General features: G+C 39.2%; 1 long non-coding RNA gene across 1 annotated transcript; it reads left to right on the top strand.

Moving 5' to 3' along the window:
• Positions 1–1,629: 1,629 nt before the first annotated feature.
• Positions 1,630–3,708, top strand: LOC117031615 (uncharacterized). The gene is made up of 3 exons (XR_004424583.1): positions 1,630–1,819; positions 3,146–3,358; positions 3,633–3,708. It is a non-coding gene; the product is annotated as an uncharacterized LOC117031615 (long non-coding RNA).
• The last annotated feature ends 9,200 nt before the right edge of the window (positions 3,709–12,908 follow it).

Raw genomic sequence — 12,908 nt, forward strand, 5'->3', positions numbered from 1 at the left:
TGTTTTTCCTCCAGCCACTCAAAAACTTCAATTGTCTTACTGTGGGTGTTTTCTAAAGTACAGTGACAAAAGAGATTGTGAAAATGACAATGTTGTATTTGATATTTATTCTCTCACACTGACTTCCCTTATCAAAACTGCTAAGTTGGGAAGACAAAGGATGCTTTCACAACTGCTGGCAACACAAAGCTCTTTTGTATTCTGACTCTGCTCTTCCTCTTACATCAACATCAATAAGTATTTTGTGGGAGAGACTAAAATGTCAGTCTTTAGAAGGAGCAATCAAGTCCAGTTTATTCCTTGCTCTGTAATTAAAGCCTGTTTCTGCAAGAAGAGTAAACCAATACCCCAGCAGCCAAAGATAAACTGCTGTGCTATTTTTAATCTACAGCTACCCTTTCAACAGTATGAACACTTTGAGACTTGCTGCAGTTTTGCATTCTTGAGCCAATAGGAAAAAAGATTCCTAGAAGACAACAGTGGGTGATACTCTTATGGAATTAAAATTGGGTGCCTTTTTTTAAAAAAAACTAACAAACAAAACAAAAAAAAACTTGTTTTTAAACAAACACACTACAAAGGACCTGGACGAAAGTGGAGGGTTTGATAAATGTACTTCACCCGCCCAAAATGTGGATGAGGTCCTTTGTTTCATTCCCCAAAGAGGAATCCCAATCCCCATACCTGACTTTGCTACAGACTTGAGAATATAAAAAAAGAAATTCCAAGGCAGAAAGAGAGAAGAGCTTAAAATTGGTTATTAAACATCACTTCTCAAGTCCCACCATAAGGGGTCCCCTAGAGCCAGCGTCCTCCTTAGCTCCCATCCAGCTGCTGTGTTCTGCTTCTGGGCCACTCCCATCCTCAGAAATATAGACAATGACCTCAGCAAGCTCTTCTCTGAATCCCAAGTTCCTTGTCTCATGTTTGGTCCCTAGCTTTTCTTCTCTAGAAAAGAGAAAAATCTTCACGCCACAATAATCTCAGCAGTTCAGAGAAGCAACCCCTTTAGTTTTTAATACCCGTTGGAATTCCTTCATTCCATCCCGCTCTTCTATTATTTGATATTTGTATAATTAAAAGGTACATTAAAAGGACTTTCTAAACCAAAGTGCAGCCTCTCCCCAAAGATCTGTAGAACCATGCCTATGAAAATTTTAAATACTATTACTTTAAACAGGTAAGTCTTTTCTCCTCAGCTCCTAAGTCAGAAAAATGCCTTCTCATTCTCAGTATGAGCCTCTTTGTCCTGGTTATGGAAAATGAATAATATGTCAGGACTTGTAAAGGACTTCCCAGAGAAAGCATCACCCTCACCCCTGAGACTTTACTATGTCAATCCTCTATTCAGTGAGGTCGAAGAGGAATACAATGTGAGCCATAAATGGGACTCACATATGAAATGTTAAATGTTCTCTTGGCCACTGTGAAAAAAGCAAAAAGAAAGAAGTGAAATTAATCTTAATAATATGTTTTATTTGACCTACTATATCCCAATATTGTAATTTTAACGTGTACTCAATATTAAAAACATCGTGAATGAGTTCTTTTTCTTTTTTTTTCTTTTTTTTTTTTTTTGCCCATATGGAGGCTTTGACATTTAGGGTGTATTGTACGTTCACAGTCCATCACATTCAGATTAGTTACACTTCAAAAGCTTAACCGCCACACAAGATGAGTGGCTACCATATCGGACAAGGCAGTGCTACCCTTCCACTGAGAGACAGAGTACACAGATGGACAACGGTGAGACCATATATAACAATATATTCTGACCACACAAGAAGCCCAGGAAGCCAAGCCACATCTGCATCAATTGGTCACTGACTGCTAACTCCCCCACCCCTCCCTCACCCCATCCTTCCAACTCAGGACCAACCCGAGAAAGTCAAATGCTCCGCAATCAATCACACAAGGTTCCTGCTTCTATTTACCTGCCTCCAGCTAGCTTCATATGCCAACAAACTCCAATCAGAGCCCACCTGAGGCCTGTCCTGTTTTCCACTATAAAGCTTTCCCATTCCCCTGCCTGCCTTTAAGTCTTTGCCAGATGCAAGTGGTGGCAACCGCTTGCGTTAGTGAGCTCTGAATTAATAGCCTCTGTTTGTTGTCATTTGGATGGTTTTAGGTTATTTCTATAAGACTTGAACTTCACTTTTGAGATGTAGAAATTCTCCCTTATTTTTGAAAACTCAGATTTGCAAACTCCTTAAGGATAGGGTAGAGAGGTAGACAGAGGATGCTCTTAAACCCAAGGCGATACGGAGCAGAGCAGCTACGTTTTGCTGGAAACACACACCCTGAGGATTTTTTCCCCATTATTACATTTAGGTAGTGGCAGACAAATGTGCACTCAGATTAAGGCACCTTGTGACATCACGCTGGTCCATTTCATATTAAATATACTTGAGGAATTTTTTTTTTTCTAAATAGTGACTCTCTGCTTAGAATTCTGACCCATGAAAACAGGTTGAAAAGGGTAACAAAGTGGCCAAAATGAAAACCTTTGAGTTTTAAAGTTGCCATTAAACAGAAAGACTTTATTTTAGGAAAAAAATAAAACGAAGTTCACTTGTACAGCTAGGCTAAGGAAATTATGAGGCTTTAGAGAGAAAAAAACATCTAATCATTTGCAAGGCATTTATTATCTGAGAGTCCAGGGCTCCCTATTACAATGTTTACCAAATTATAGCCACACCTTGACTCAAGGAACCTTGAGGACTTAAAAGGGCCCACAAAGTTAATCACTTCCCACTCCCGCAGGAGCCAGTTATCTGGCAGGCTCCCACTCAATCGATTTCAAAATTTTTTTTGAAATATGCTATTTTTATAAGAAATGCACTATTTCTCAGACTCTATTAAAAAAAAATCTTCATCTTCCTACAGTCCCATTTTGAGAGATTATTACATAGCAAGAATATAGCATTCCTCCCTCTAAAAGATTTACAATGAAAATATCATCCGAAGAGGAACATTACATCATCCCACTACAAAGATGAGCTTTAGTTCATCAATCCCTAATTGAGAAACTTAGCCAAATGTTAATATAAATGTCATATCACTGCTGGGCAGGACATAGAGCAGTGATTTTGATTTGGTCATAACTTACATCGTCCATAAGCCTTGATGTCTGCTATCTTTCCAGTGCAGCAAGGGTCTTATCTAGGATGTGAATTTCATTGGAAAGCTGGCTGTCTTGAAAAGGAGAGAAGAGACGAGGAAGAAAAACTAGACTCAGAGGACCAACAGCATTTTCATTCGTGAACAGTTCAGATTAACTCATAAACAACGGAAACATTCCATGACTGAGTGATGGCACTCAGCCGGCTGTCCTTTGGAAGAAACTGGCCCAATCAGGGTAAGCTCTCGCCATAGTGGTGTGGATACTCAAGTGGGTTCTAGGACACGGTTCTTGTCACAGTGCGGCTACAAATACTGCTAGTCCTTAGGGAGCCACTGAAGAAATGCGTTATTGATAATTCTCTCCTTTTTCTGTTTTAGTCCTTTGATATCTGTTAATATTTATTGAACTAGAAACAGTCACGAACTGATGAGAGTATAAAAGAAATCCCTCCCAACTGCCAAGTACACAAATAATGGAAGAGATAATAACTGTGCCTTCTCCTGTATAGACCTGAAATCAGGAGCTAGAATGCCTCCCTCATTCCTCACTATCGTCTCCTCTCTGACCAGATTTGTTCTTCGAAGATGTACGTACCAAGTCCTTCCAAACCCACATCATGTGTAATTCTAAAGGTTCCAGAGATTAAGTCCATTAAGGTATCTTTTTTTGTGCCTAATTATGTGATCCACGTAATGTGAACCATCGCTGCTAAACCTGAGTTTGGCATTCAGCTGGCTGTTCATGAAGTGTCACTCCAGCTTCAGAGATTTGGCTTCAACCTTCCCATGATAAAGTCCTCTGGTAACATATCCATCGTCCCTACCAGATTGATTATACCTGGCTAAGAATATACATATACACGTGTGTGTGTGTGTGTGTGTGTGTGTGTGTGTTCACACACACACACACACACACACACACACACACACACACAGGGGGTTGCCAAAAAAATGTATACAAGTGGACATTGGTCAACGTTGCTCAAGCAGTAGTTCACCGTAATCAGAAGTGTCTGGACGCTGATGGTGACCACTTTGAACACCTCTTGTAATTGCAGAAGTCAAATGTGACTTATATTCATCTTTTGTTATCAGTATATATTATTATAATTTTAATAGTTTTTTCCTTTCTTAAAATGTTTATACTTTTTTTTGGCACTGTGTGTGTGTGTGTAGAGCTAGCATTTTATTCTAAGTCGCTTTCACATATTAACTTAAATTAGTCCTCATAGGAAACCTTGGTAATAAGTACTATGGCTATCCAAACTTATAAATGATAAAATCAAGACACAGAGTAGTTAAGTAACTTACCCAAAATTTCTCAGCCAATAAGCTGCCTAGCCAAGTTTCAAACCCAGTAATTTGGCCCCAGATTCTGAGCTCTTAACTACTTATATACAATGCTGTTTTTGAGGCCCAAGCCTATGTTTTCCTTATCTCTTTATCCCCAGCCCCTAGTACGAAGCCTGCCTGGCTCATCAGAATTTTGAATAAATATTTGACTAATTAGAGATGACATCGAAGGCGGTCTCTATGCATCACTCATCATGCTATGAGACATAGATGGTCACCTGACATGATCCTTGAAGCTTTTAAAGGGCAGCCTCCTGGAGCAAGCTGAACCTGCCATGGGCTCTATCACCCACGCTGGACTCCTCTTTCTTGCCATTCTAGTTCTTCCTGGGATTACCAATAACTCTAAGGTAATAATAGCACTTCGATCATATCTCTGTCTTCTCCTCTTTTCCTTACTTTGACACTAGTTTCTCTCTTCCAGTCCCTCTTTCTGTTTCTAAATGAAATGCGAAACCTCTATGTTCTAAACAATGACAAAACAGGACCAGCTATCTGTCATACATTATACAGCCAAGGGAACTGATTTAGAAATGTCTCCTTTGTGTTGCCCAGTCATAATCTTCAGGAATGTTGCTGACTGATCATATCGCAATCTGATCCCTGAACCTATTTCCCTCCCCAGTGGAATAAGTCAGGTTTTTTGGCTTCATAACATTCTTAGCTCATCTATGCAACTAAAATGTTTCCTATTCTCCTCAGCACACTTCTTTTGGAAATGAATCGAAGCAGAAAAAATAGGCACATGCCTTCTATGTGTTCGTGAAATATGATTGAGTGCTAATCGTTTCAACATTGGGAAGGCAATGATCCACATCCTGCAGCGGATATTCAGATTGCCTACAGGTCAAGCTCTTTGCTGGAGGTCAAGCACTTTCTCCCAATCAGGAAAAATAGGGAATGAAGAGGAGGGCATTGTGCAACTTTGGGTTTCATCACCGGTTCATTGGTGCTGAAGGTGCAATGATGAATAAAACAAGTCCCTGGCTTCACAAAGCTCATACTTCATTCGAGGAGACAGACTATTTCTCAATGTGTTACCCACTGCAGTAGATGTCTACACAACATGTTACACGAGGAAACACACACAGGACAGGCTACATAGTTTACAGGGTCCAGTGCAAAGTGAAAATGCAAGGCCCTTAGTCATAAACTCTTAGAATTTTAAACTGCGTCAAGTCATGTGCAGGGGTCCTGAGTGCACACTCGTGAAGCTGGCCCTGCACTCACGGAAGGTATAATGGGATCGGCGTGTGGAGCATTGAGAAGGCTTCAAAAGGAAGTGACTGTAGAGGTGTTTCTTAGAGGGTGATGAGGAGTTTGGGACACGGAAAAGGACAAGAACACATTTTGGGCAAGAAAAGAGGGTTAACAAAATAAGAAGGCAGGGTGTGTAAGAACCGGTTCTCAAGTTTATTGGGGGAATGACAAACTGGGAGGCAGATTAGAGAGGGATGATAGGAGATACCGCTATAGAAAGAAGTGTGAGGGGCTTCGTAAAATAAACCTAGGAAAGAACCAGCAAATCGCAATTTAACTGTAGTTTCACTCCTCGTTGCCTGTGAGCTCTTGGGTAAGTAACAACATTCTTGAGCCTCGGGTTTTTTCATCTAAAAATTGGGGCATTCTCATCGTGGCTCAGTGATTAATTAGCTGTGAAATCTTAAATAGTCATGTTCTTTCTCTGAATCTCAGTTGTTCCCTACATAAAATGAAAACTAGGGTTAGATGAGTGGTTTTCAAACTAAACTCAGAGGAGGTACCTCAGGGGACATGCAGGAGGCAGATGAGGATGAGATGTGGCCCCAGCCACCACTCACTTAAACTAGAACAGCTTCATTTTTACCAGTTATATATGTGTATGTGCAAATACGTAGTGTTTACATGTGTTTAATTATACACATGTATTATAACATATATTTATATACACATATACATATATATAATTTATTCAACAAAGTGCCTCAGTTTCCACATCTGAAAATTGGGGATATTTAATAATACCTGACTTATAGGTTAGTATGAAGATTAAATGTCTAAATGTATGTAATGTACCTAAAAATACATCAGGCACAGAATAAGCATAGGTAAGTCTTAGCTCTTCCTTTTTTATTTGCCGGAATCTAAGCTCAAGAAGTCAGAAATAATGTGTGTCTTTTGTTCACTACTGTCTTCCCAGCACCTCAAACAGAGCTGGCACTTAGTGGATGCTCATTGTATTTGCTGAATATATGAATGGACAGGGTTTACAACTGACCAGTTTCTAGGCTCACGTTTGAGATACAAAGGTAAACAAAACCAACATGGGCCAGCCCTTGTGGGTATTAAGCGTATAAACACACAATTAAAGATCACTTTGAATTTGCGCTTAGTGCTTTATTAGGATTACAGAAGAGATTTAGTTTGAAGAAATAGCTCCCTCTCTGCTAACAGTTGGAAACCTCCAGGACTAAATAATCCCAACTGCCTGTCAAAGTCATGAATTGTCAGATTTTTCTAATATGTGAGGCCATAGGAAGAGAGAGAGAGAGAGAGAGAGAGAGAGAGAGAGAGAGAGAGAGAGAGAGCAGAAACAAGAGAGTTCTCAGCAAGTAGCAGGGATCTACCCAGCTAAGACATTGGGCAACTGGAAATAGAACATAGGAATGATTCTGTTCTATGAAAATGACTTTTCCCTAACAGGCTATAGTCTCTATATATGTCTGCTGTGTCATCATGGGCAGTGAAGAAGGAAGAAGATATAGACCCAGCAATCGAGGAATTCCCCATTGATTGGAAAAGGCAGGACTAAGACACATTCATAAAATAACAGCAGGACCTTTTCTCTACCCACTGCTGACATAAGCAAAATATTTCCAAGGGAATAATATGAATGGATTGGAATTGCTCTGGAAAGTTTTAAGAAACAGATGTGTTTACAGCAGAGATGGGACAAGTGACTCAGAGGTGCCTGAAAACTGGCATGGAGCAATGGGCTAAGTGGCAAGCCTTGCTTGCTTAGGGGCAAGGACATAAACAGGTGCTTGAGCAAGGCAGGGGAGTTAGCAGAGATCAGCACTGTGGGGGCGAACGGATGTGTTAGCAAATGTTACTTCCTGTTACTCAGACAGCTGAGTATTCTCACAGTAATATCATCTCTTTGAAACCACGAGGCCTAACCATACAACTCTGTTTGTCAATATCTATGCTGCAGTAACCATCTAAACCTGCAAGGGACAGGAACAGTAAAAACCAAGACTCCAGGGTGATCATACCTTCCCCACATCACTCATACGTGTTCACATGGTTTCTAAGTGAATTGCTCATGTTGTGACATGTGCAGTATGTAAGAGTTTTCTTAGAATTAGTTTAAATTTTCCTTCATCAAAAATATGTCACGCAACACTCTTTTTCTCCAAACGAATATTTCACTCAGTAGTACACAGGCTGTGTCATTAAGCCCCAAATTAAAGGATATGAAACAATTAACATTTTTCATTCCTACTGGTTCTATTTGCTGTGCCTACATGTGGGGGCGGGGGGAATACTTGAGGTTCTCAGGGAATCGTTTGAGCAATGTTATCGTTCTCCCAATTTGGGATTCTTATCTTCTTTAAACCATGTAATTGTGTACAAAACAAGGTGGAGAAAATGCCTTTTCACTCACATTTTTCCCAGTGCAGAGACTGTGATGAAAATGAGATAGTAGAGATTTATGTCTGCTGGGTTGGCAGTCATTTCATATGTATTTGGGCGATGCGATTGAAATCAAATCGGAGGCTCCCTCTCCAGGAATGTGTTAGTTGTTATCTAAATAACTATGTGTGAGCAAATCAGATGTGGATAAGATGCTTCCATTATGCTTGTGTGTGTTAGCTCTGATTCATGAGGTCCTAGCTTCCTCTCTACCAGTTTTATCAAAGCTGCTCTTTTTGTGTTTGTGTATTTGCTATGGTTGAGCAGGAGATTCTGTCCTTGTTAACTTCTCAACCAGTAATAACAAAGGAGAAATCTACTAAAAAGAACCAAAGAAATGCATTTTGTGTATGGTCTTGGTTAATAGACAAACCCTGATAAGGAATTAAGGGGGACTATACCATGAATTCGTAGAAGCAGCGGGAGCTGGTTTTGTTTACACTATAGAAGCCTCAAATTCCAAAATGCCAGACTGGGGACTATTTCTATTTTCGTTCTTCTCTCTGGAGACTTTTGGTCACTTCTTATTAACAATCTTACTTTAGTTTGCAAGTAGGAAAAAATATAAGGTGCAAATTTATTTTTGTCATACAACTTCATAAACTCTATTTGACCTTAAGTTTGCAAGCAGAAATATGCATATCTACTAATAATTATGCTATTGGTCAGGGATCTTATTTACAAGCCTGCAGCTGATTTTGGGTATTTTAAACAAAGGACGGGAATTTTTTCAGAAAGAGCACAAGAAATGCAATAGGGGTATTTTAACAGAAACTCTGGCAAGGGCAGCCTTACTGCAGAGACCCACTCCTACAGGTCACTCCCACAGCTAGCACAAATAAATCCCACACCCTTTTCATTAAGAAGCTCAAAGTCCCAGGTAGGAAGGTCCAGCTGGCAGAAACCAGGTCTTGTGGCTGCTTGTGCCCTGCTTTGAAGCCATGGGGAGAAGGAGAATCTTCCCTGTTTATATTCTACGAAGGAAGGAAAGAGACTGTCCTGTCCAGTACTGTATCAGTAGGGTGTTACCTCTCAAATGGGGATTATATACTGGATTGTATACTCCAAATGACAGAGGTTTCCTTTTACGTCTCTATTATCGATTTTATTTAAAATAATAGGTTATATACGTATTGATACATTTTGCAAACATAAACTGGAATATTTCTGTGTTCTATTTGTTCTCTGTTTGTTCAATTTATAGTAAACCTTTTGGGACTCATTTTATATTTAATGGGAAGATAAAATTAGAGGGAGTTTATATCTTTAACAAGAATGTCAGTATTATCTCTAAGATCTATGAGTCCTTTAAATACCCAACTTCCCTTTTTAATTCCAAGCTCCACGAATAGCATGTTTATTTCAAAATGGACTACTGTACCCTGAATACCCAAGAAATCTAGTGTGGGTGGCTTCCCAATGCCAATATCAGCCCCTTTCTCCTTGCACATTCCAGTGTAGAGACTGAAATACACATGCTCACTTCCCCAGCCTTTTCTGTATGTAACTCACTTCCAGATCATTATATATATATACATGTATATATATATCCAGTGGTACCTCGGTTTTTTAACATAACCCGTTCTGGAAGACCGTTGGAGTTCTAAAACGGTAGAAAACCAAAGTACGGTTTCCCCATAGAAAGTAATGCAAAATGGATTAATCCGTTACAGATCTTTAAAAATTAACCCCTAAACCTGCAAATTTAGCATGGCTTTTACTATCTAATGATATCATAGATCCATAAAATTTATGGCGTTCGTAAACCGAAATGTTCATCAACAGAGACATTCGAAAACGGAGGTACCACTAAATATATATATATACACATATATGTATATACATATATATACATATATGTGTGTGTATATATGTGTGTATATATATATATATATATATACACATATATATATATATATAAAATTCAACCAGGGGAGCTTCTAGGAAAGTTACTGTTTACTGAAATTAAAGTATAGATGCAGCCTAAACAATGTTCCTTGCTTCCCTCCACTTTCTACCGTGAGCACGGTCAAAGATACCAAGCGCTGAGTGAAAAGGCCAGCCTTAAGGGAAACTCCAAAGAACTGAGATGTTAGTGCTGACATCTCAAGTCTGCCATTGTTGGGTCTGTGATGCTTACATCCAGACTCAGACTTTTTGCTATAGCTAAGTAAAATTAACCCCTCCTTTTCTTTTGGTCTAAGGTAAGTGAAGTTTGCTGTGACCTGCAGCTGAGAGCAATCCTAAGTGATATGATGGTTTTGGCAATTCACCTCCATTCATACCTGGATATTGCAATTAACCTACTCTTACCATTTATCAACTCTGGCTTAGAACCTTGGGAAGTGAGGTACAATCCATATTCTCAAGGAGAAAATATTATACATAAGGATACGTACATAATGTAAATGCTAAACTGTAGTAACGCTGCCTGTGAGAATAGAGATTAGGATGTGATTGACTTGTATCAGCTACTAAGACTATTCAGTAAAATGGAATAATCCGGTATAAGCTCAAATTGTGGCCCACTGAATAACATAGCAGGAATACTTAGTGTTTTACAATGAATACCATTGTAACAAATTGTTATTTACGATGGATAATAAGAATGACATTTATTATATGGGACCTTGTACATTATAATCTTATTTTACCTTAGAAAAACCGGTGTGATGTAGGATAGATAGACAGATAGATAGATAGATGGGGGAATTTTAACTCCAAAAGTTGTAATCAGGCTTTGTCAACCTCAGCACTGATATTTTAGGCTGAATAATTTTTTGTTAATTTTATTTGGGTTAGGACACGTAACATGAGAGCTCCCTTCTTAACAGATTTTTAAGTATATGACAGAGTATTTTTATCTGTAGGCACAATGTTGTACAATTAATCTCTAGAACTTACTCATGTTCCACAGTTGAAATTTTATATACATTGATGAGCAACTGCCGGTTCCCCTGCCCCAGCACATGGCTACCACCACTCTATTCTTTGCTTCTCTAAGTTTGACGATTTTAGATACCTCATATAAGCAAGATCATGCAGTATTTGTCCTTCTGTGACTGGCTTGTTTCTCTTCACATAGTGTCCTCAAGTGTCGTCCATATTGTCACATAGTGAAAGATTCCCTTCTTTTTTAAGGCTGAATAATATTCTATTATAGGTCTATAGTACATGTTTTAATCCGTTCACCTATCAGTGGACATTTGTTTCCACATCTTGGCTATTGTGAGTAGTGCTTTCATGAACATGAGAGTGCTAATAACACTTTGAGACCCTGATTTAGGATAAGACTTCATTGTGTGGAGCTCTTCTGTACCCTGTAGGATGTTTAGCGACATCTCTGGCTTCTGTCCATCTCTAGTACCACCTGCCTATACCTTGCCTATAGCACCAGCCCATGCCCAGTTCTGAAAAACAAAAATGTCTCTCCACAGAGCCAAATGTCCCCTAGAATGGAGGGACAAAAATACCACTCCCCTCTCTATTGAGAACAGCTGGCTTAGATGACTGGAATGAAGTCATTTATATCACGTGACAAAATCAAAACTAAGGCCTGTACCCAGTTCTGTGATCTCATCTTTGGAGAACTTGAACTCAGGGGATAAGATGACCCAATTACTTTCATTCACAGATAGGACTGCCCAGAGAAAACTCAAAACATGCACTTTCCAGATATAAAACCAAGTCGAGTATAAATAGACATCCAACACATAAAAAGGATTACATGAGGCACTCTGAGGGCAACTGTAATAATGTATTTCATGTTTCTGTTTCTCATATTTCTCATAACCTCTGCAACAGGGTCATCTTCCCCAGATTTTGAGGTGCGCTTATTCCCAATAGGAGAAATTTAAACAACCATATGTCAGTAGAGCACAAGCAGAAGATTAATTTAGCCTTTGCTGAGGTTGTACTCTAGTTCAGGGCAAACTTTTTCTGTAAAGGGCCAGATAGTAAATGTTTAAGGCTTTGTAGGACATACATAGTCTCTGTCACAACTACTCAACTCTGCCTTTATACCTGGAAATCAACCATAGATAACACATATATGAATGGATGCAGTGTTGTAAATAAACCTTTATTTACAAAAACAACTTGGACTTGGTCCATTGGCCATAGTTTGCCAACCTCTGCCCTAGCTCAATGAACTGTGTTTTATCTTTACACTAAATCTTTCTTCTATTCATCCCACTGTCTCAACTGCAAGTCTACAAGCTCACAGGTACAGCAAATATAAATTTTCTTTCCTTTTACTAATTCCTGCTTCAGGCCTGTATTCTGGTGGGTGGTAAAAACTAAATCTCAGCCAATTTATATTCAGCCCAGCTTATTCATAATCAATTCACAATGATCGCATTGATTTTAGGCCTTTCTCCGTCAACTCAGGATGTTCCGTTTCTTTCTCAGGTTGTATTTGTGTTTTGGAAGACTCCTAAGTGCCATGCATGAGGGGAGGGAGTAACTGGGTACTTCCCTTCATCTGTCCATTGGCCTTAACCTTCCTTCTGGTTTCTGTTTCTTGATCTAAAATGCACTCCCTATTTTAACACAGGTTTAATTATTATTTAGGCATGGTTAGGCCAACAGATCAGGAGACAACTGCCATTATAAAGACAGTATGTTACACTCACAGATCCCAAAAGGAAGTGACACACCACACAATGGGGTCCACATGGAGAAGTATCGGGTTTGTCAGGAGGCAGAGAGAGAGGGCAGAAACTATGGGTAAGAGACTTTATTGCAGTTTCTACAGA

The sequence above is a fragment of the Rhinolophus ferrumequinum genome, chromosome 12 (assembly GCF_004115265.2).
Source record: "Rhinolophus ferrumequinum isolate MPI-CBG mRhiFer1 chromosome 12, mRhiFer1_v1.p, whole genome shotgun sequence".
In the NCBI taxonomy this organism is placed as follows: domain Eukaryota; kingdom Metazoa; phylum Chordata; class Mammalia; order Chiroptera; family Rhinolophidae; genus Rhinolophus; species Rhinolophus ferrumequinum.